The sequence below is a fragment of the Erinaceus europaeus genome, chromosome 2, assembly GCF_950295315.1.
Source record: "Erinaceus europaeus chromosome 2, mEriEur2.1, whole genome shotgun sequence".
Lineage (NCBI taxonomy): Eukaryota > Metazoa > Chordata > Mammalia > Eulipotyphla > Erinaceidae > Erinaceus > Erinaceus europaeus.
This window is the reverse complement of record NC_080163.1, coordinates 48,163,919-48,189,223: the sequence shown is the minus strand read 5'-3', so window position 1 is coordinate 48,189,223 and position 25,305 is coordinate 48,163,919. Positions and strand designations below refer to the sequence as shown.

The following is a 25,305-nucleotide window of genomic DNA, read 5'->3' as shown; positions in this document are numbered from 1 at the left end:
GCTAGCCTCTGTGAAACTTCAGTGGGTGGGTGGGGGGATGGGAGGGGAATAAAGTGGTTGGAAAAACAGTTAGTCATTTGGATAAATTGCTTGAATGTACAGATAGCAAGGTTCAAAGCAAGACCCCCTTCTCCTGTCATACAAGGAAAGGTAGCAGGGAGAGACATGACGACAACTTAGCTGAGATAATTGTTCTTTCACCTGGCAGATGTCCAGTCCCCAAATAGCTTTCGTGTTCAGTCTAAAAATAAGATCATAAGAGAAGGAGAAGAAGTAAATATACCCGGGCTTGTCCTTGGGCTTTCTGTGGGTACACCAACGTCAGCTGCGTGAATGGGGGCCCCATGAGGGTAATCTCACAGCTGCTCTGCTGCCTCCTCCTGCAGACTCATAGGCCAGGACAAAGTCCTGTATCTGGGTAGCTGTGTTGTATGTTTGCACACAGCCTTTCTCTGGGGGGCTCCCTTGAGCTCTACTGACTAGAGAGCAGACGAAGGAGAGGCCCAGAAGCCTCAACTCCAGGGGACAAGGGCATCGCCTCCTTTACTGAAGGACACTCCCTTCAGATGGAGAATGGGAACTCCCTTCCTCCTGCAGTGGTCTGTCTGCAGCTATCCTGCTAGGTCAGTGTGGATGTGGTAGGCATTGCAGCTGACCTGGTCTGGGGAGAAGGCGCCTCAGAGTCAAAGTGCAGAGGTGAGTGCATCCAAGGGGTTTGGATTGCTCTGGCCTTTTCCCATAGTTTCCTGCTTTCGATTTCCTATCTCCTCCTTCTCTTCTCCCTCATCTGGATCTGTGGCAGGCTTGAGTGCATGTGATGGATGCTACAGCAAAACATTCCTGTACTCCCTTCTCTCATTCAGAGGCTAATTTGCTCCCAGAAAGAACAGGGTAGGTCTTGTTCTTAGTGGGGAAGCAGGAAATGATTCTTACAAGTGAATTAATCTTTGCTGAGATGCAAGAAGACATTTCCCAGGAAATCATTCGACAAATCCCATTACAGTGGAATAAGGCTTAGTTTTAAAAAGCCCTGCTATATGAAATAGGAAATAAACAAAAGGATGCCAGCAGGTTCTTTGTTATCGTGCAAAAGGGAAAATCAGAAATGGGACAAAGGGAGTTTCCTTCCCCTTACCTGCTTCCCTGTCTCTCTTGGATTCCCAAAGCCCTGTAAAACATACCCAGTATATCTAAAGATGCCTTTTTATGTTTAAAGAAAAGAAGAATAAAAGCAAAGGTTTGGAGGAGAATCTTCTATACACAGAGACAAGGCAAAAAGAAGAAAGACAAATTCTGCAGAGTCTCTGTTTCCTTTAATGTCTCTATTTCCCCAAACACATGGCATAAGCCTATATAGGGACAGGAAAAGATAGCACCATGGTTTGCACATGCATACCACTACTCCCTGATACACACTGTCTCTGCAAATATCTATGCTAGGATTAAAATGCTGGTGGGAATAAGAAACTTGAATAACTCAGGAATTTTTTCATGATGGTGAACTAAAACCCAGTCTGAAGAGTTTTATGCAAAAAAGGGAAATGCCTTTGCTCTTGTAACTAACTGAAAAGGCTGGGGCTCTGGTATGGTGGGAGTCAGGTACTTAGATGAAGGCATCCTGAATCTGTTTCCATTTCCTGACTTTGCACCTCTGGGTTGTTCTGTTCCCAGAAAGATCATCTATGGTGGTGGCAAGACATTTTATGAGAACAGGTAGCTCCCAGGAGTTATAGCCTGAGTCCCAGCATCACAACTTACTGAACCAATGTAGGGAGCAAGCCCATCCCTGTCTACTAACATTCCCCAAGTCTCTTCTAAAACTTGAGTGAACTGCAGGCATTAAAAGGGTGAATCTCCAAAGATAACCAAGGCTCTAGTCTTAGAAGGGATTTGGATAGACAGCCAAAGACAATAGCTGCCCTTCTGTGTTGCTCTTTCCGCTATGGTCTAGATTAAGAGTCAAAGCTCCTACAATATAGTCCCTTCTCCATCCTCCCTTAGAGTTCACAAAAATGTATTAGTGATAGAACATCTTATAGTAATAATAATGATTAATGGAACAGGTAACTAACCCCCCATGACATATCTTTCCTTGAGACCTCTTTTTTATTTTACATTTTGTTTAATCAAAGATATCATACTTTTTATTTAATGAACAATATGCTACTCAGATTAAATACATTTAAAGATTTATAACTACTTGCATAAATGTGTTCAATCTAGTTTATCCAACATTGGGAATCTTTTAGATACTAATGTTTCCCTTGGCTGCAGAAAATAACTGTCCCATGGGGAGAGGTAAGAAATTCAGTGTTCTAGGGACACACTTAATACTGTGATGCTGAGAGCTGCTCAGCACTATGGCCATGTTATTCAAGAGTGAGAGAGAAAAACTAAACTCTATGAGTGACTTTCCTGAGGTTTTTTTTTTCTTTTCTTCACATAAAGTATATTTCTTAGCACTAAAGGTTTAAATGTTAACAGGTTACATCTTAAGTTACATGCCTATTTTTAGTCCAGAAGTGGGAAATGCCAGAAGACTTCTTTCTGGCTATTTCAAGACCCACTGGGCTCTCAACCTGTGCTCACACTAGTCACCACTGCACCTCATCCTCACTCTCTCCTGCTCTCTCTCTCTGCTGTTGCTGGATCTATCTTCTCCGGAGTGAAGCTTCATGCTGTCTCCCCCTCTGAGGTCTCATTTGACTCACCCAGCCCATTTACTATCCTCCTCTCTGAGAATCAGTCTTACACTTCATCCTTCCACTCTTTTTTTTTTCTTTTGAGATTTATTCTGAGAGAGATGAAGAAAGCACTGCTCTGTCAACATGTGATGCCAAGTACTGAACCCAGGGCCTCACATATGCACTCTACCACCAAATTATACCCCAAACTCTGTTCACTCATTCTTTAAGAACTTTTCTCTCAACTTGAATTTTAAAGGGGGGTAGGTGGGGCAAGGTTGTTAAATTTCATTTTCATATCTTCCTGTGATATCTAATACATGATAGGTATGCAAATGAGTGTTTCCAATTAAGTGCAATAGAATATCAACTTTTATGAATAGCCTAGAGAGTATGGCTAGATTACTCAGTGTCAGGTTCCATCGTTGGGGAGAGAGAAGAGACCAGGAACTCATGGTGGAGTGGGAATGCAAATCTTTATCCACACGGACTCCCCAGAATTGGGTGTGAGCACAGTGGTTTAGGCCATGTGGAGCTAACAAAATGGCTGCCTCCCACTATGTCCACCAGCCCTTCTCCAGGTTGGGTCATGGAAGAGAAAAGAGAGAAGAGGGGGGAAGACGGGAAGAGAGAAAAAGAACACAAACAGGAGCGACTTTTATAGGAGAATTCTGGAAGTGGCAAGTCGTGACGGGATTAGCTAGGAAAGGGGGTGGAGAGAGGCAAAAGGCATGTTGGGAAGGTAGAAGCATCCTTAGCAACTGCTGCAGTGGTTTTAACTGAATTAGCAATAACCTGAGGGGATAACGTGGTGGAGATCTGTAAATAATATTTGCATGGAAATATAGTGGTTTGTGGGCCCTGCCAGTGATCAACCACATCTGCACAATTCCCTAACACCTCCCCCTTTCCTTTTATCTAATGGCCATAGTATAGGAAATTGAGAGTGGAGCAGGCTTAATGTTTTTTAAGGAATGCCAGGCTCCAGCAGGAAGATGTAGAATGTTTTTGTGGGGGAGGGAAGACTTACATAGCTGCCAACCTTGTGAGATTTATATGTCCCCCCTTTTGTTCAACCCCTCTGCAGACTTACCTGGAGGGACTCATAGGTTAAGCTCTGCCAGGCTTCACCATCTCTTCACAATATTTCTACATCTTTCTCTTATCTTTCTATCTAATTGTCACATTTAAATGGGTCAATGTCTGTAAAAGACTATCTCTGACAGAGGAATAGTAGTGTAGGGGTGAACAGAAACCTTTTGGGCATAAACCTGAATGATATCGTGCAGGCATTTTCAAAAGAACTGGAACAAGACAGGAAGGGACAAGTGGGAGAGCAGCAAGAGCCAGTTTGATGCCAAGGGCAGGCCTGGTGAGTGAAGGGGCATTTCCTGCCTCTGGGGGCATCTTCTACCTCTGGGGGAAGGGTCTAGTAATGGGGGGCTTCTTCCTCTGGGGGAAGGGCTTGCAGGCAAGGGGGCATGGCCTATAGGGTCCCAAAACATCAACCTGTAATGTCCATGGACTGCTGCGGTCAGACTTTGAGAAACCCAGCAACATAAAGGGAAGTTGTTGTAAAGTGGTGTAAAGTGTCCAAGAGGTGTACCAGCAAGTCTGATAGAAGCGTCAGTCCAATGCTGATGACCAGGGGAAGAAATGCCAGGGGATGAAACAATGCATGTCTATCTCGATGGGGAAGGTCAACCACCTTGAATTCTGCTTTTCTGTAGAGAGTGAGCTGGAACTGCCAAAATGTGACAGGTGAAGCAGAAGCAGGGAGGGCAGACAGCGATGGGTGAGAGAAAGGCAGTAAGAAGGTTCTGTCCTTGGAGTCTGTGAATCAGGTTCTCCAGATCATGCCAGATCACATCATGGGTTTTGGGGGGGGGCTCTGTAGTCATGCCATCTTGTGGATGATGTCAGAGGACAGGGGTCCAAATGGATTTCTGGGGATTCCTGTGAAAGAAACACAAACAAATCTGCTTCCCGTGGTTAGTAGGGCGTCTGGTTCAAATTTTTATAGATGTTAAAAGAGGTTTAATGTAGTTGGTGCCCTAGCCAACTGAATATTGGGGGGATATATCCTCCTTTTTTCTTTATTTAATTGGGCCTAGGCGTTTGGTGGGCTTTTTTTAACAACCATTTGTCTTTGAGGGTTGTAAGGGATGTCTGTGGCATGAGTGATGTTATAAAGGGTGATGTTTTTGGCTGACAAAGGCAGACCTATAGTGGCAAAACTAGATACACCAGTTAAGTGTAGGAAAATATGTGAATGTTGTTGTTAATTTACATAAGTTGTATATGTGGGAACTTCTTATATAGTTTAATATCTTACCATATGAGCAGATGCTTCTTCATGTGAAGGCTTTGACATAGTTGTAGTCAATTACTTGTGAAGAATAAAAAACTTTTAACAAGTTAGAAGTTTACTATAATTGATAACTCGATGATTATAATTGGTTTAAGTATCTTTATAATTTTGTTTAAGAGTCATCTTATGTGACCTTGTGTAGCAGTCTCTGTACAGCAGGATCTTCAGACCAAATTTAGTAAAATATATATATTGATTTTTAACTATTTTTTTACTTTGGACTTTAAACAAACTCAGGTTACTTAGAAAGTTAACACATGTTAGTGACAATGGTTTTTTTTTTTTTTAACATTTACAATGTCAGATTGATGCCATATTTGTTGTGGATTAATTTTCACAAGATTATTTTACAGGGCATTTTTGGGGGCCCTCCAAAAATGTCCTGTATAGAGAATTTGTATTTTAATTTTGGAGATGATGAATTGTCACATTGAATATTTAGAATTTTACCTTAAATACTCAGTTACTTTAGCGAACTAATTTTACCTTGCCTGGTAAGAATTTAGCTTTAAAGTTACACTTTTAACCTTAAAGTTAATGTTTTAAAAACTTTAAACACATAAACATGGTCTTTAACATATAAGAGGATAAAACTTTTGTTAGTAAGACATATCATTTTAAACACAAATTTAGATCTGTACTGTCCTAGTAGAACCATTTCTACTCACACAGTTTAAGCCTAAACGTTTCACATTTATACCAAAACTAAAAAAAATCAAGAGGAAAAAACAATTTTTTTTTTTTAGTCATTCAACTCACTCACAAAACACAACTGAAAGCAGAGGGAGCAGACAGCAAGCTCAAGATATTCCGAGAGAATGAGAGGGGGGGAAGAGAGGAAGAGAGAAAAGGTAGGGAGGTTTTGTTTTTGGGCTCTGTGAACTAATTTTTCAGATTCCGCCTTGTTGTATTATGAGCCCCGGAGGGCATCCTGCTTCTGGAAATAGTGGCAGAGGGAGGGGCTGTAGAAGCTGCGGTGGCAGCTGGAGACATGTCTGCTGAAATGGGAGTTTCTGGTTTTGGCTATTACAAAGTGTGCTTCTATGAACATTTGTATACACAATTCTTTTGAGTGGGTTTGTCTGGTTCCTTAGGATATCCCCAGGAAAGGAAATGCAGGATCATAGGGAATGTCCACATCTAGACTTCCGAGAGTTCTCTAGACTTTTCTCCACAGGGGTTGGGCCAACTGACATTCCCACCAACAGTGCAGGAGGCCTTTGTCCCTTCAACCTCTCCAGCATTTGTTGCTGCTACCTTTTCTGATGTATGACATTCTCACAGGAGTGTAGTGGTATCTCACTATTGTCTTTATTTGCATTTCTCAGTTAATTAATAACCTGGAGTATTTTTTCATATGTTTGTTGGCCTTTTGGATCTCTTCTATGGAGGATATTCTGTTCATATCCTCTCCCCATTTTTGGATGGGGTCATTTGTTTTGTTGTTGCTGAGTTTAGTGAGTCTTTGTTTGTTTTGCCTCCAGGGTTATTGCTCAGGCTCGGTGCCTGCACTACAAATCCACTGCTCCTGGAGGCCATTTTCCCCTTTTTGTTGCCCTTGTTTATCATTCTTGTTGTTATTATTGTTGTCATTATTGTTGGATAGGACAGAGAGAAATTGAGAGAGGGGGAGAGAAAGACAACTGCAGACCTGCTTCAAAGCTTGTGAAGTGACCCCCCTGCAGGAGCCAGGGGCTTGAACAGGGACCCTTAGGTGGGTCCTTGCATTTTGTGCCATGTGCACATAAACCCACTGAGCTACAGCCCAGCCTCCTGGTGAGCTCTTTATATATTTTGGTTATTAGCCTTTTATGCGATGTATGGCACATAAAGATATTCTCCCATTCTATAATGGGTCTCTTTGTTTGGGTGGTGGTTTCTTTTGCTATGTAGAATTTTTTTTACTTTGGTGTAATATCATTGGTTTATTTTTGTTTTAGTCTTTGTTATTGGATTTTTATCATTGAAGAAGACTTTAAAATTAAGATGGAAAGAAGTTCTGCTAATATTTTCCTGTAAGTATTTGATAGTTTCTGGTCTAACATCCAAGTCTTTGATCCATCTGGAATTTACTTTTGTGTTTGGTGAAATTTAGTGGTTCAGTTTAATTCATCTGCATGTTTCAACTCATTTTTTCCAACATAATTCATTCAAGAGACTCTTCTTTCTAATAGTCTGGTCACCTTTGTCAAAGATTAGATGCCTGTAGGTGTGGAGGCATAATTCTGGGTTCTCAATTCTATTCCACTGGTCAGTGTGTTTATGTATGGAACTAGATTTTTTTCTCTAGATTATACAGCTAGTTTGTGGTGACATGAAAGAGAGAACACAGGCAGGCACATCTCTGACTCTATTCATTATTCACAGGCTTATCAATAGAATTTCCTGTTGCCTAACTTTATTTGGCAAGATTAATGCCTTGCACATGTGTAATTTTATTGCTCCTAAACAATCTGTTTCTTTTCATCCAGATACACACACGCACACACACACACACACACACACACACACACGAAGAAACACCACAGTACTAGAGCTTCCTCTGGTGCTACAGTACTCTCATAGGATTCTGGGACTCAAACTTGTTGTGTGCATAGCAGGACTCAAACTCTACCTGGTGAGCTATCTCTCCAGTCCACTGCTACCTGATTTTCAAAAGCACTGGTGAGCTTTTGTGAGAGAGCACAAAAAAGTTCAGGTCTTGAGGTCCCTTTTCTTTTTGACACTATCTGGGTTCCCAGTGCCTCTCTGTGGGGTCCTCACTAGACTGTACCTGGGGTGAGGGGGTCGTACTCTAACCCAGAGCCAATAAGAAAGTGTTGGGCATAGATCACAAAAGGAGGTATCTCTAGATATCTGAAGAAAGCCTCAGCACTTTTTGATGAAATGAGGCTGCAGTGGTCTCTGAGGAAACTTTAGCTGCAGGGTGGGTTTTAGCCTGGAAGCTTGCCTTTTTGGCTACCCATCATGAGGAAAAAGCCCTGGCCTTTCTCCTGCCACCTGACCAAGGTGGCAGGCAGGGGGCCTGCCTCAAGGGTGGATTGCTGGATTTGGTAAACAAAAGTATCCTTATTTTAAAGGAAACTAAAATATGGAGAGAACGATGAGGTCTTGTTCTGCCTTGTCTGTGCCCCTATGTCAGCCACTGGCCTCATGGTGGGCATGGCCACCTATACAGTGCTAGTGCAGCCCATGGTCTGGTGGAGTCCTGTTTTCCTGATGCACATTAAACTATACATATGGGCTAGCATCTTCTCAAGAGTAGATCCTTGTTACCTGCACAATGTCCCATGAGAATATTAAAGAGGTAGTAATTTCACAACTGAGACAAAGGAAGATTAAGTTATACATCCCAAAGGACACAGAAGCAAAGGACTTAGAGGGATGATAGGAGAGGTTTGGGGGTCTCAGGAAACAAGCTGAATTTCTAGCTCAAGGGTTATGATAGAATAAGAAAAGAAATCAAAGTAATTGGTAATAAATGAAGAAACAAAGTAATTGGTAATAAATCAAATTCTTTGAGTTAATCTTTTTATGTAAATCTTTTTTTCTTTTTTAAATTTCTTCATTGGGGAATTAATGTTTTACATTCAATAGTAATTACAATAGTTCTTACATGCATAACATTTCTCAGTTTTCCATATAACAATACAACCTCCACTAGGTCCTCTGAAGGACCTGTATTCTCCCCCCCCCCAGAGTCTTTTACTTTGGTGTAATATGCCAATTCCAATTCAGGTTCTACTTGTGTTTTCTCTTCTGATCTTGTTTTTGAGTTAATCTTTAAGAGAAAAACTATTGCTAGACCAGGAGAAATGAAAAATATGCTCACATACAAACTTCCCAGTTAAACAGAAGAATCAAGTCTAGTGAATGCTAACTAGTAAATGGATAATAAACTGACATATCCATACAATTGAATATTATTAAGTAATAAAAAGACTCTCAATATGAATATATAAATCCATGCATAGATATTGCATTTATTCATGCAACCTTGAAAATATCACACTTTACTAAGGGGAATAAGATCATCAACTTATGATTTCATCTATACAAAATAGCCAGAACAGGCTGAAACACAGACACAGAAAATAGATAAGTGGTTACTTAGGCTTTGAAAGAAGGCTGGGGGTAGGGGTGGAGTGTAAAGTGATTGCCAAAGTGTAGGGGCTTTCCTTGGGATGACAAAAATATTCTACAATTGGAGAGATTGCACAACTTTGTGAATATACTTACACCACTTAATTGCATACTTCAAATGGGTGAACTGCATGGAATGCAAACTGTATCTCAGTATGGTTGTTTGAAAACCCAAACTATGGCTAATGAAATAATTAACCCAGTGGTGGGGCTTTGCTGCAGGATGTGGTCTCACCCTGTCTGCTCTGATAAGCTTAAGTTCTGACCCACAGAGGTTGGCCACAGGCCACCCAGAACTCCAAGTGGAAAGAGCCAGAGATGCAAAAGATCAGGTCAATAGATTTCTTTCTACTGTCTAAATTTCTCTCTTTATTCCCGATTAAGTGATATACAATCTCACAGAATCAATCTCACTACCCTATCTTCATTTCTGGATTTCAAATCATGCTTCAAAGCACACTCTCCATTCTAAGATTAAAAGTCTTTTTTTGGGAGGGGAGGGAGGGGTTATGCTTTAAAAGGTTCTGATGGAATTGACATACAATGTTAAATTCCAGCTGTACTAATAATGATTCTGTAATTGAATGTGCTGTTATAAGCCTTATTAACGAATGTTTTCCTCTGAGATTGGTCTTCTTACATTTGAGTCTCTCTGATTCATAAAGGTTTTAAATAATAAACTGTGGATCCAGGTTGTTTTGCCAAACAGCAAGCCAGTGATTAAATCAGGAGTTTTAAATTTGGGATTAAACTGGATTTGGGTTATTTTGTAACTTCCTGAAATTAAATGTGAAAAAAATATGTGTACATGTGTACACATTTTTCTGGGGAACAGGATTATAGAGATTATCAGAACCTGGGGGGGATGTGAGTCACAGAAAAGCCAATGAACTCTCTACATCTCATACCCTAGGGTACAGGTAGGCTGACTGTGAACATTCTAAAGTACTAAGGCTAAATCGAAGCCAAATAGGGCAGTTATTTAACAGTCACAGAAGTGAGAAACCTCTCTTGGGGGACAGTTTTTGGCACATGTCAGTGAAGGTTGTATCACCTTATCATCTGACCTGATTCTCACTAGCTCCATTGGGCTCATAAAATCTTAGGTTTTTAATCATCCATTGGCAAATCAATGGAGCAGACAAATCATTTTATTTTATTTTATTTTTTATTATTTTAAAAAAGTATTTATTTATTTTCCCTTTTGTTGCCCTTGTTGTTTTATTGTTGTAGTTATTATTATTGTAATTGATGTCATTATTGTTGGATAGGTCAGAGAGAAATGGAGAGAGGAAGGGAAGACAGAGAGAGGGAGAGAAAGATAGACACCTGCAGACCTGCTTCACTACCTGTGAAGCGACTGACTCCCCTGCAAGTGGGGAGCCAGGGCTTGAACAGGGATCCTTATGCCAGTCCTTGAGCTTTGTGCCACATACACTTAACCCACTGCGCTACTGCCTGACTCCCAGACATATTATTTTAGCTGGCAAAACTTGGGACCCTCCTATCACAAAGAATTTGAAGAGGCTTACAGCTCAATAAATATAAAGGATACAGTGAAGGGGGTTGTGTTGGGCTCACATGGCACAAAGCAGAAGGGCCGGCATGGGGATCCTGGTTCAAGCCCCCAGCTCCTTACCTGCAGGGGGTCGCTTTGCAGGTGGTGAAGCAGGTCTGCAGGTGTCTATCTTTCACTCCCCCTCTCAGTCTTCCCATCCTCTCTCAATTTCTCTCTGTCCTATCCAGCAATGACAACAGCCGTGACAACAATGACGGTGATAACTACAGTTCACACAACAAGGGCAGCGGAGTGGGAGGGATGGCCTCCAGGAGTAGTGGATTCGTGGTGATGGCACCGAGCCCCAGTGATAACCCTGGAGGCAAAAAAAAAAAAAGGATAAAGTGAAGGGAACACTGCCATCAACAAGAAGGTGGCAAATGATTACTTACAGGATCCTCCACGTGTGTGTTACATATTGTTGAGACCAGTGGTTCTCAGGGTGAGGCCCCTACACCACTATCTAACTTGTTAGACATGAAAATCCCCAGGTCCACTTCAGACCTTCTGAATTTGGAGCCTAGTCATCTGTGTTTTAGTAAACCCTTTGGATGATTTGGATGAATGTTCTGGTTGGAGAGCTACTGGTCTAGGTACTGGAAAATCATGATGAAAAGACAAACAGAATTCCTGCTCTCCTCACTGGAGCTCACACCTTCTATGCTACATTTTCAGATGTTGTAAGTAGGGCCTGTGTGTGAAGGATAGTGATAAAAGGTTGACTTAGAACCAGTGGTCATGGACAGACAGTTTGATTGGAAAAAAAATGACAAGAAAGAGCAAGTCAGACAAAAACTAGAGGATCAGAAAAAAAAAATGTGAGCACACTGGGAGGGAGTAACTGCAAGTGCAAAGGCTCTGAGGTAGCATTTGCATGTCTGATCTGTGTGAGCAGCAGTATGACTGGACCATAGTGAGCAAGGAGCTGTGCTAGCACAAGAACAGGGTGTAGAGAGGCAAATTGCTAACTCAAGCCTTGGTTTTTACAGCAAGGGGGCAGCACTACATAGTCCTGAGCAAATAGGGGCTTTATCTGATGTACCTTTGAGCAGAGCAGGACACCACTGTAATTAGCTTGGAGAATAAGGGTGGTAACACGGAAGTCAGGGAAAAGGATATGGAAATAAACTAGGCACAGGATATTGGTGCTTGGGTGGCTAGACTGTGCAGTAATAAAATGTGCAAAGGCCTGTCTTAGAGAGGGTAGAGCAAAAAGAGATTGGTGAAAATCAGGGTGTGACAAGGAGAGGGGGCGGAGTAGGCAAGAATTCTACCACTGAACCACCAATGCCCTGGAGGGAGGGTGGTGCTTAGTTAACAGTGGTTATGTAAACAGAATGCAGTGTTAAGCAGGGGGTATTAAACCAAATGAAACAGAAGGGATTTTTAGAAGTAGAATTAGAAGCATACCAACAGTGTTTGTTGATGTGGTGGATCATGCTGATTGATTTACGTATATTATATCAACCCTGCATGCTTGGGATAAACCCCACTTGGTCATGATGAACAATCTTTTTAATATACTGCTCTATCCGGTTGGCTAGAATTTTGTTCAATATTTTAGCATCTATGTTTATCAGAGATACTGGTCTGTAGTTTGCTTTTTTAGTTGTGTCCCTGTGTGCTTTTTCTATCAAAGTGATGTTGGCTTCATAGAAGCTAGAAGGGAGTATTTCAGTGTGCAAAAGACTTTTCTTATAGCTGAGTAATATTCCATTGTGTATATGTACAAAGTACTCTATATCTATTCATCTGTCATTGAGGACTTGAGCTGTTTGCATATCCTGGGTACTGTGAATAGTGCTGCAGTGAACACAGATGTGTGCATACCTTTTCAGAATAGTAATTCTGTGTTCTTAGAATAGATGCCTAGGAATGTGATTGCTGGATCCTATGGTGGACCTCTTTTAATAATTTGAGAAATATGCAAAGTGTTTTCCATATGTGCTGGAGCAATTTACATCCTTAGTAACTGTACAGGCTTTTTATTTCTCCACATCACTGGCAGCACTTGTTTCCAGCTTTGTGGATATAGGCCATTTTCTCAGGCATGAGCTGCTATCACCTTGGAGTTGGGATCTGCACTGCTCTGCAGTAATATTGACAGACTTTCTTGTGTCTACCAGCCATCTCAAAGACCTCCTAGGTGAAGGGTCTTCTCCCTATTATTTAATGGGGTCATTTTGTTGTTGTTCAGTTTTGTGACTTCTTTATATATCTTGGATATTAGCCCTTTGTCAATTGAACATCATGCAAATATTTTCTCTTATTCATTTGGGATATATGTTCCTTTTAACTTTTTTCTGCTGTGTAGAAACTTGGGTATTATGCATAAAAATAGGCATACAGATAAGTGGAATAGAATGGGCTCTAAATTCTATTCCACGTATCTGTATGCCTATTTTTATGCTAACATAACACTATTTTGATTGCTAGAGTTTTTTTTAACATTTATTTATTCCCTTTTGTTGCCTTTGTTGTTTTATTGTTGTAGTTATTATTGTTGTTGCTATTGATGTCATCGTTGTTGGATAGGACAGAGAGAAATGGAGAGAGGAGGGGAAGACAGAAAAGGGTAGAGAAAGATAGACACCTGCAGACCTGCTTCACAGCCTGTGAAGCAACTCCCCTGCAGGTGGGGAACAGGGGGTTTGAACCCAGATCCTCATGCTGGTCCTTGCGCTTGCACCACATGTGCTTCGCGCCAGATACGCTTAACCCACTGCGCTAGCGCCGACTTCCTGCTAAAGTTTTGTATTATTGTTTGAAGTAACGGCACTTAATGCCTCCATTCTTGTTCTTTTCTCAGGCAATTTGAGACCATTAGTGGTTAAGATTTTATATATATTATAATTATGTAATATATATATATATATAATCTTAAAATGAGTTTTGGAGAGATAGCTCAACAGGTTGGACATATGCAGTGTTACGTGTATGACCTCAATTTGAACCCTAGAAACATATGAAATGTGCTTTGGCATCAGAGGAAGCTCTGATGCTATGGTGTCTCTCCTCTGACTCTTCCCAACTGAAAAAGCAGCCCATAGTGGTGATAGCAGAAAACATCACATAGACTAGGTAGTAGGTGATTAATATTACAGAGAGGAAGCCCACTTTTTGTGGTGTGACCTTTCATAGTGCCCTCTTCCAAAGATACTGTTACAGTAGGTCAATAAGCTGAACTGAGTCCCTGTGATTGGATTACGGAGGGATTAGGGCAAGGCACCTTCCCACTAGAGAATCACTAGACCCCCATATCTGTTCTGCAGCTCTAGTGACGTTTCTGGTTGTCAGGTCTCCTTGAAAAACTAACCCAATTTCCTGTGAATGTCTGCTGCTTTCCCTTATGTTCAATTTGCTGAGTCACTCCATTCCGTCATCTTGGCAGCTGGTTCACCATGAGGCTGGCATGCCCTTCATTTAATTGCATGATTGGGCATAAACAGAAGGAAATGCTTTGCTTGGTGGTGGTGGGGGGAAAGTGGTATGCAGCATCTGATTTCTCCTGTCAGCTGATTAAGATTTGTTGTGTCTGAACAAGGTCGAATAAGATTAGAAAGAAAATGCAGTGTGCCTGGTGTTCATTTCCCATATAGCTGCATCATTTATATAAAATAGGATGAAGAGGAAATCTTAAAGCAAATTTTGAAGGTCAACCTTAATATTCAAGAACAAGAAGCCAGGCTTATATGTAATTCCTGGAGAAAAATGAATTGTTTTTTTTAATTGGAGACATTCTGAATCTTGCTGTCTCCATAATGCTCTAACTTTTCTTTCCCGTAGGATACTGTTAAAAGTGATATGTTGTGTCTGATTTCCAGAGGTACTGAGCACAGAAGAAGCAAAACCATAGAACCACATTCTACCTTTATCGCCTTCCTAAAGCTCTTTAAGAGGCTTAGAGCCATTTCTTGTAAAAGCAATCACCAAAGTGCTAAGGGGTGAGCTAATTTCTTAGGACATGGAAGGAAAAAAAAACCTCTAGAACCAGCCACAACATTTTGTTGTTGTTGTTGCTGAGGATTTACTGCTCTGGGGTGATTTTTTCAGATAAAAAGGCGGAGATACAGAGTGAAAAACACTACAGTGCCAAAGATTCCTCCAATGTGCTAGGGCAGGGCTTGAACTTGGATTGTGAACAAAGCAAAGCAGGTGACTATTTTGCTGATCTGCCGTATTTTATTTGTTTAATCTTTCAAAAAAATGTATTTATTAATTGAGAAAGAGCAAGAAAAAGAGAAAGAGAGAGCACCACTTTGGCACATGCAATGCAGGGAACTGAATTTGGGTCCCATGCTTGAGAATCTGATACTTTATCCACTGTGCCATCTACCAGGCTGGCTGCAACAAAAATTTAGATGCAAATTATCCTGTCAGAGGCCTTCCTCTGTAGAGAAACCTACCAAGCTCCTACTAGGATTTTTCTTGGTTCTTCAATCTGTCCCTTTCTTCCACTCCCAGATCCACTGTTTGTAGGGTTAGTAACTTTACATACAAGCTTTTCATAATTGCATTTAAAATCACTTTAAAAGTGGCCTAACAAAATAACTCACTTGGATAGTGTGTTGCTTTGTCACCTATGAGACCCAGGCTTTAGTCCAGCCTCCATTGCAGTGAAGGAAATTTTGCTGCTGTGATTTCTTCCCTTTCTTCTCTTTCTGCTTTTCTACCTTGCTCTATTTGCAGAAGTCAGACCAGGTTAGTGAAGTCCATAGATGACGAAGAAGAAAGAAGAGGAGGAGGAGGAGGAGTAGGAGGAGGAGGAGGAGGAGGAGGAGGAGGAGGAGGAGGAGAAAGAGAGAGAGAGAGAGAAAAAAAAAGGAAGAGGTGGTTTAAGAGCTTTGAGGGAGGATAGGGTTTCTGTTACATACTGGGTATAGGATGCTTAATAAGAGGCTTCAACAGCTACTATTTTCATGGACTATTTCCTGGCCCAGAGTTGAAGGGCTATTCTGATGACAGAGTTCTAGACTAGGTAACATTCACATTCCTTCCCACGCTAAATGATAGTGGGGCCAAAACACATTAACATTATCATGTCTTGTGACTCAAAACACTGCACATATGAATTTATATTATTCAATTTTTATTTATGTTTGGCCACCAGGGTTATCACTGGGGCTCAATACCTGCACAATAATTCTACTGATTCTGGCTGTCATTTTTTCCTCTTTCTTTCTTTCTTTCTTTCTTTTATTATTTTTGTTTTGCCTCCAGGGTTATTGCTGGGGCTTGGTGCCTGCACTCAAATCCACTGCTCCTGGAGCCCATTTTTTCCCCTTTCATTGTCTTTGTTTATTGTTGTTGTTATTATTGTTGTTACTGCTGTTATTGTTGTTGGATAGGACAGAGAGAAGTCGGGAGAAGAAGGGAAGACAGAGAGTGGGAGAGAAAGATAGATACCTGTAGACCTGATTCACCACTTGTGAAGTGACTCCCCTGCAGGTGGGGAGCTGGGGGCTGGAACTGAGATCTTTGCATCAGTCCTTCTTTGCACCATGTGCCCTTAACCCACTGAGCTACCACCCAACCCCCTTTTTCTTTTTTTAAATCATAGAGACAGAGAGGAATAAGGAGAGATAGGGAAAAAGAGGGAGAGAAGGAGAGACATGTGCAACCTGCCCTACCTCTTATGAAACTCCCTCCCTGCAGGTGGGGACTAAGAACTTAAATCTGGGTCTTTGCACATGATAACTTGTATGTTTTACTGGCTGTGCCACCCCCCTGGCCTCACCCATCGTTTCTTAATAGAGACAGAGACAGAGAGAGAGGGAGAAGCAGAGTGATACCTCCCTGTTTCCTCCCTGCAGGTGGGTCCTGTGGCCCTATTCCTCATGTATGGTAACATCTATGCTCTACAAGGTGCACTACCACTCACCTCATGTATGTATGTTATTCAAAATATGAATTTTGATTGATACATGACAGAGAAGATGAAATAAATATGGAACTCAAGTTAAAGTTAAATTTAAAAAATTCAACATTGGGGAAAATTATATTACATTTATTAATCCTTTTGATTATAAAACTGATAAGTCATTTCATTTCACAGTATTTGGATAGTAATATTGTCCAACACCCAATAAGTAGTAAAGAAATTAATTTGTATTAATAGCAAGGTCTTATGTTTGCCTCTGAACTGTGTATTTTTTAAAATAGCATTGTACAACTGGCTGTAAATGTAAACACAAGAATAAAATAATGATTTATTCTTGCATTGCCAGTTTTCTTTTTGCCTTTATTGGGGGATTAATATTTTACAGTTGCCAGTAAATACAATAGTTTGCACATGCATAACATTTCTCAATTTTCTACACAACAACACACTCCCCCACTAGATCCTCTGTCATCCTTTTCTAGGACCTGTACTGTCTCCCCCTACCCACACACTGCCAGTTTTCAAGGTGATGTTACACACCTTGACACATTTAATCTTCACATAACTATGTCAACTTGCAGAGGAGACATTAGGAAAGCCTCATTCATCCTTCTGGAGGGAGGGAGTCCAGAGCTCTGAAGAGTTGCCTAGGAATGGTTGACAACATAGTGAAGCAAGTTAAAGGGGTGTCTCTCCTCCCACCACCTAGACAGAGATGCATTTGAGTCACAGAAGGGCTTTAACCAGGTATGTAAGCTGAATGAGAATCTGAGTTGCAACTCTTCCCTAAGGATTTTTAGGGTGTTTCCCAATTTTGAAAACCACCACTCTATGTGGTTAAAAAGAGGTAACGTGGGGCCAGGTGGTGTCACACCTGGTTAAATGCACACATTACAGTGTGCAAGGACCCAGGTTCAAGCCTCTAGTCCCTACCTGCAGGGGTAATGCTTCACAAGTGATGAGGCAGAACTGCAGGTGTCTCTGTCTCTTCCCCTCTCTATCTCTCCTTACCCTCTCAATTTCTCTCTGTCTCTATCCAATAATAAATAAATAAAAATATTTTTTAAAAAAGAGGTAATGTCAGGAGTCGGGCGGTAGCGCAGCGGGTTAAGAGCAATGACTGGTCAGGATCCCGGTTCAAGCCCCCAGCTCCCCACCTGCAGAGGAGTCGCTTCACAGGTGGTGAAGCAGGTCTGCAGGTGTCTTTCTGTCTCTCTTCTTCTCTATCTCCCCTTTCTCTCTGTCTCTACCCAATAACAAATAAATAAAGGTAAAAAAAATTAATTAAAAAAAGAGGTAATGTGCATGCTGTATAAAGCAGTATAATTCTCCAATATTTCCAAGGTAATCACCTAAATATTTTCATCTTTCTGAGACAGAAGTTCCTTTGAAATCATGCAAATACTTGTGATGATGATTTTTTAAATACACAAACAGTATCCTTTGACACTGTGCAACCAGAAATTCACAGAGGTTCCAGTTAACACAGTTTTGAGAAATCAACTTTCCTGCAGCACCTGGATGAGCTTGAAGAGAAGGCTTCCACTTCACCTTCCCAGAGGAGGGCGAGACGGACCTACAGTCATATTTCTAGTTGCAACAGGTCAGCCTATACCTGTCTGAATCATCAGGTAGGCAGGTATTCCAGGCTCTGGTGCTTCATCAATTATAGGAAACTATTCATCATATTTCCATTCACTCTTTTCAGAGACACCTCCTGATCCACATCCTTACAGTTCAGCTTCATCCTTGAACTTTGTAGGTACAGGCATCTTCTTCCCTCCTTTACCCTGTTCTGGCCAGTGGCATCAAGATGATGCCCATGGGCCACTGAATAAATCCCTGCCCCTGCAGCTGGGCTCACCTGATGGTTCACCTCCCTCCACAGGGGCAACAGGGGTCTCAGGTGAGGAATGACAGAAATAGTCTCTTTGCACTTCCTTCCTGGCCCTAACCTGGAAGACCACTGCCTTGACTGGCCCCACAAAATGTCCTTTGCAAGGCTTAATTCTGGGGAATGGCACAGACAGACAGAAAGACAGACAGGTACACATACTTTGTCACATAGAGACAGACACCTACACCCTGTGTGAGGTTGCTAGATGTCAGGATTGAAAAGGACTCCCTTTCATCGGACAGCCTCCTGATTCCAGAAGAGGCGTCTCAGAGCCACAACCTGCTGTTTCCCTGGTGACTGAGGTCTCAAAATAAACAGGATTCTGCTCAGACGGGCCAGTAGTCCATTCGGCTCAGCCATTTGCCCCAAGACAAACCGCGCTAAAATAACACCCAGGATAGCTGCTGCACTGTCTGTTGCTTCTCTTAACCTCCTTCCCTGCTGACCTGCTGCTGCTGGCTGTGCAGAGTCCGGAGCATTTAGAGCTCTGTGTGCGTCCGTGTGGGTGGGGTCAGTATGGCCGGTTTCAAGAGGCAGGTAGGTGCCTTTGCTGATAAACAAGGCCAGAGGGAGATCTAGAGCCAGACATTCTTGACCCTTCTGCCTGCTCCTCTGCTTCCCACACGGCCCCAAGGGACTGGTAGCTTCGTGGCATGGTATCTGGCAGCCACCCAGCAACCTGATGTGCATGCCACGGCCCGTCCCTGCTCTCCACACAGAGCTGCAGAGAGCTGGCCTAGGCTGCTGAGAAGTAGCTGCAGCGGGTGACAGTGACCAACACACAGCAGAGGACTCCCCATGTATTTTCCTTCCCCTGGGACAATCAGAGAGCAACAGCCCTCTGCCTGCAAGCTTGTCAGGTAAGAATCAGGGTGTCTGTTCTGGGGAGGGGGGACAGGGAGCAGATTTCGGCCAGAAGTGTGAATGTGAGTGAGTGTGTGTGAGGGTGGTGTGTGTTTGGGTGTGTAACATAAATACCAGGTTACTGGTGAGAAGAGAAAAGAAAAGCAGGAAACACTAAGGCAAGAAGGTGCTTTAAGCAGATACCACTGCAACCAGATCTCCTGTAAGCAAACCCTGGGAGTTTACCCCTGACTGGATAGAAAATGGGATGCAGACTGCCCTGGTGGGAGGAATTATTAATGCCACAGGCATGGAAAATAGCACCTGGACCTAGAGACTGCAAATAACTATGCACTGTGTTGTCTGCTTATCTTTACTTCTCACTGTCTGGTGGGTAAATACTGAATGAGAAGGGTCCTCTCATTATTAACCTGCAGAAGCCCAAAGCTGTGACCTCTGCTGACAGCATCTTGCTGTGTCACTCACCCTTGGCAGCCAGGAAGTTCAGTTGCCTGGGGAAGCTTGCCCACTGGGCGGGCACCTTACAATTAATTATCAGCCTCTTGATATAAATGTCTGACTATGATGTAGTATCATGCAGTATGGTGGATGGGCTGTGGGCAAGGAATATATTTGTGCTGATGGCCCAAGCTAGTTGGCTAGTCTTCTGAGTCACTTTGCACCTTGTTATCTAAAAAGCAACCCCTCATGTCAATGCCCTCCAGACAGGCACAGGCAGAGAGTGAATGGGGATGGAGAGCCACAGGCACATTCTTTGGCACTCAGGTTAGCCACACCCATGTCACCATTCTGCATCCAGAGTATACAAGGCTTCTTGAAGGAGCACTTGAAGAATGCAGACCTTCAGGTGCTGGGGTGAGAATTCCAGGCATTCAGTTGAGTGCACATTTTCCAGAAATACAAGAGAAGGTCACCTTATCTAGCCTGGTGAGGCAGGATGCAAACACTGCACTTTCTCCAGTGGTTGAAATCCACCCTGACTTCGCCCTCTTTCTGCTATGGTGACAGGCACTTTCCCTTTCATTCACTACAGAGATGTGATTGTTTGTGATTTTGCTCTGCAAACACTAGTAGGAGTTCACAAGAATCTGGGATCTGTGACCTCATTGTGACCAAGGAATGAAAAGAAATGGATCTGGCTTTGCAAAGTGGTGTCTAGTGACAGGCTGAGCAGCCACTCACTAGGGCTCTCTGTCTGAACACTGCAGATATTGGTGGGACCTCTGATTCACAGTCAAATTCCCTTTGCCTTGGTTTTCTTGTGCCAGTTATTGAGGGCTTCTGAAGAAATCCCCTTTTGAGAAAGTGTCTATCTGAAGGCAAAATAGCTAGACTTCTGCAGGGTAGTGGAAGGCAGTGACATTTGCTGGAGACTTGCTTCTGCTGAACCTGCTTTTTTTCAGTCTGAGTCAATGGGTATACCATTGAAGTGCTTAACCAAAGCAAAGCTGATACATAAAAGTTTAAGGGAGAAAACACAACTTTCTTCTAGCTCCATCTCAAAGCTGACATGCTTGTATATTTATGTGATTTGCTTGATTCCAAGGGAGTCATTGTCCAGTTCATCAAGTGGTGTGACTTCACCAACCCTAGTGAAAAAGCTTTCAGGGTTGTGGTGAATGGACATTTAGATGCCCCATCTACACCTAGAGTTGAGGTGAAGGGAAGACAGAGATGGCCTGCTCACTTTGCTGTTGCGGGTTCTATTGACTCTGGACAGCCCTGTTATGCTGTTTGCAGGAGTTAGGAATGGTGCTGAATGGAAAGCACGTCATATCACCATGGGTTGGCTAATGTAGTAACCCTGGAGTTAGGCTACTGGGAGATTCATCTGTCAATTTATGACATAGACATACTCAGGATTAGGCAAATCTAATACACACATGACCCATAACTGTAAGTGAATGAGCATTTCTCTTTCTTATTTTATTTATTTATTTATTTACTGGATAAAGGCAGAAATCGAGAGAGAAGATAGAGAGGGAGAGAGACACCTGCAATACTGCTTCACCACTTGCAAAGCTTTCTCCCTGCAGGTGGGGATGGGGGCTCGAACTTATGTCTTTGCACATTGTGACATGTGTGCTCAACCAAATGTGCCACCACCAGGCCTGCATTTCTTTTTCTTAAGAAAGGATTCACTAATCAACAAATGTTCATCAAATACTGGCAGGGTGTTTCATCTCAGGATGTGACCAGATGTGGAGGGAGAGGACAGGGAACCAGGTGGGCAGGTCTCCAGGGAGAGACGAGGAAAGAGGGAGTAGTAAACATTTTGATTCCCAGGCTTCACTATAAAAGGAAGGCAGGCAGCATAACAAAGTGGAGTCTGGGGGTCAAATTCAGACTCTTTCACAGTCTTCTGACTTGAGCCTTAGTTTCTACATTTGTGATATGGGATGATAAAATACCTTACTACTAAAAGAACAGAATGAGCAATGTTCTTAACACAGTGTCCATATGATAGTGAATACTAGGAGGGATTTGCTATCATTACTACTATTGTTATGGAAAGGTAAGTTCTGAAAAGACAGCCCACATGTGCATTTGTTCCAAATTCCAAAATAAATCACACTCCTTGTGCTACCATGCTTTGGAGTTTTTTGAATGGCTCTCTGAGATTTCAGGAGTAAAAGACCTTCTGTGCTGGTCACCAGCATTTTCTAGAGCTCTAACTTTTTTTTTTTTAAACCAGAGTACTCCTCATCTCTAGCTTATGGTGAGGTGGGGGATTGAACCTGGGACTTCAAAGCCTCAGCCAAGAGTCTCTTTGTATAACATTTATGCTATCTCCTCATTTGAGTTCAAACTATTTACCAGGTACTCTACTTGGCTTACATGTATGACCTCCCCCAGCCTCTTAACAATACTATAAAAGTGGAGGAAGGGGTGCCAAAGCTGTAGACACTGAGGTTGGTGGGCTGGGCCCATTCGTTAATTAGGTCAGATAGTTACTAAGTGGCAGAGCCAAGCTTAACAAGTAGGCTGTGCTCCTAATTAATATGCTTTTTAAGTTTTGGGAAGGGAGGTGTCTCTGGAGGTGTCCTAAGAAGCAAGTGGAATTCAGCAACAGGTGTACTCGAAGGTTGTAAAAAATTGAGGTCAGAATTTGGAAGCTCTGTCAAGAGATCACAGGACCCTGTTTGGCCCATGGGCAGATTTTATCTTGGAGAACCACTGACCTTGGAAAATAAGATATGAATGCAGACATGGGGTCAGCATGGAGGGCTTCAGGTCTCTCTGAGCCAGGCAGTGGAGTAAGAGAGGAAATGGCCCTAGCAACAGGGACAGACACACAGCAAGGATTGTGAACCAAGCTTCCTTACAACCTTCATGTTTAAGCTCAGAAGTCATTGACCTAAAGATTAGGAGGCTTCAGTTGTGGAGGCAGGAGGAACAATTCAGAACTTAGAGTTTGGGTGCAGTCATGTTCACAGTGATTCAAAAGACTGCATGTGACAATGTGATCCCTCTAAACAGAATAAAAACAGTACTTAAAAATTCATTTTAAGGGAGTTGGGTGGTAGCACAGCTGGTTAAGTGCATGTGGCACAAAGTGCAAGGCCTGGTGTAAGGATCCTGGTTCTAGCCCCTGGCTCCCCACTTCAGGGGAGTCGCTTCACAAGCGGTAAAGCAGGTCTGCAGGTGTCTTTCTCTCCCCCTCTCTGTCTTCCCCTTCTCTTTCCATTTCTCTGTCCTATCCAACAACAATGACATCAATAACAACAACAATAATAACTACAACAATAAAACAACAAGGACAACAAAAGGTAATAAATAAATATTAAAAATTCATTTTATGCATAATCGTTTAACACCCCCTCTCCAACTCTGCCCAGCAATGCTGATGAGCAAGTGTGAGAGGTGTGTCTCCCTTGCACCAGGGCTGTGTAGATGTGGGGGCTACTGATGTATAGGACTTCTCTCTGCCCCTTCAGGATGTGAAATTGGTCCAAGTGTGTAAGACTCATAAGGAGACTTGTTTAAAAAGCAGGCTTTTGGGTCCTGGTCATTGAAATCCTGATTCAGAAAGGTTCTGCACTTTCTCAGGGAATTCTTCTGCTGACTTGAGCCCACAGATAATGACCGAAGAAGCCAGATCTGATGAGTTTTCTGGTTTCCTAGTCTTTGCTACTATTAATGATGACACAGAGTCCTGCACCCTGAATCAGGGGCAGTGAGTATCTCCCTCACCATCAGTTCTTTCCCAAAATACTGCACTCTTTGGACTAAACACACCATAGCTACTGCACACTGAGTTATTTTTTGTTAGGAACAGCACCAAGCCCTCCATGCTATTTTCTCACTCAGTATTCACAGCTATCCCATAAATGAGGTGCTGTTCTTGTCTATATTTTACACGTGAGGGAGTACTCTACCAGTAAAAAGTGGCTGATCTGGATAGAAGCTCAGTATAATCAGATGATAAAACCTCTAAGGCTGGTCCACGAGAGTAGCTCTAATTTTTTTTTTTATTTTTTTAATTTTTTGCCTCCAGGGTTATCGCTGGGGCTTGGTGCCTGCACTATAAATCCACTGCCCCTGGAGGCCATTATCCCCATTTTGTTGCCCTTGTTGTTGTCGTAGCTGTTGTTGGCTAAGACAGAAAGAAATCGAGAGAGGAAGGAAAGACGGAAAGGTGGAGAGAAAGACAGACACCTATAGACCTGTTTTGCTGCTTGTGACCCCCCTGCAGGTGGGGAGCTGCGGGCTAAAACTGGGATCCTTATGCTGGTTCTTGTGCTTTGTGCCATGTGCCCTTAACCAGCTGTGCTACTGCCCAGGCCCCTAGAAAGTAGCTCTAAATGTTTTTGTCAGATATGCCCTTTTTTCCACTATTGAGTCTTTTTCCCCAGTTTACATTCCTGTCTTATCCACCCCCACCCCAACCCCAGACTCCCATTTTATTTTCTCAAAGATGATGTGTCCCTACATTTCCCCATTTTTTATTTCATATGATAAGTCAAGAAATGTTGGGGGTGGCAGGCAGATGGAGGACAGATTGAAGTCTTACTCTCATTATTTCAGATTGTGACTTTATTTGTAGACTATGTCCTTCCAGAGGTAATCAAATTTAAATGAGGTCAGATGGGTAGGCCCTAGTCTCATATGACTGTTGTTGTTAATAGAAGAGGGAGCTGAAGCACAGAAGATGAGGAGGAGGCAGAGAAGAGGTAGCAACTCAAAAGGCAAGGAGTGAGGCCTGGCACAGTTGCCCTTTGCCTTCAGGAGGACCCTGCCTCTTGATACCTGGACTTTGGACTGCTTGCCCTGGAAACTGTGAGACAATCTATTTCTGTTGTTGAAGCCCTCCAGTATGTGGTACTTTTGTGTAGTGCTAGCAAATGACCACAGTAGAAACTAGACCCCAAGTTCCCCTCTAGAATTTACCTTTAGGGGGAGGGAGGTGGATATTAACTTGTGGCAGTTTTTCCTTCTTGAAGTCAGTGCTTTTCTGTTATTTGACTTGGTGTTCATAGAAGTTCACATGTAGGTTCAAAGGAGAAATGAACAGAAAGAAGGAAGAGGGCAGAGGGAAGAAGGCAAGTTAAAGAAAGAGGGCTAAGAGGAGGAAGGAGATAGTATAGAGACTGGGCAGTGAGGGGTTGGAGAGGAATACCTGAAAGTCACTAATGATTCCAGGCTCATTTAGCTTCCCCATGGGGTATCTGTGTGCCAGGGAGCGTACTCAACACAGGGATGTGGTAGAGACTGAGACAGTCCCTCCTGTCATTAATGTCAGCAGTTAGGGGCCAATGAAACAGTTCACCTGGGAGGACATCTGCTTTGCCATTGAGCAACCCAGATTCAAGTCCCAGGTACACCACCTGGGAGCACCGTGGCACTACAGGAAACCTCAGTGCTGTGGTTTCTCCCTATAGCTGAAAAGTTGGCCTGAAGTGAAAA

The 25,305-nt window shown here is 42.5% G+C and overlaps 1 protein-coding gene across 4 annotated transcripts in view; it reads left to right on the top strand.

Annotated features, from left to right (window-relative positions):
* Nucleotides 1–421: 421 nt before the first annotated feature.
* FGF1 (fibroblast growth factor 1) overlaps nt 422–25,305 on the top strand; it is a 141,849-nt gene continuing 116,965 nt past the window's right edge. Inside the window, exons 1-2 of one of the 4 annotated variants that reach the window (XM_060180207.1) lie at nt 426–696; nt 19,254–19,394. The gene's annotated coding sequence lies outside the window, so the exon portion shown is untranslated. Of the gene's footprint in view, nt 697–18,891; nt 19,395–25,305 lie in introns of those variants that run through there. The other 3 variants (XM_016186376.2, XM_060180208.1, XM_060180210.1) reach the window with 3 other exon arrangements.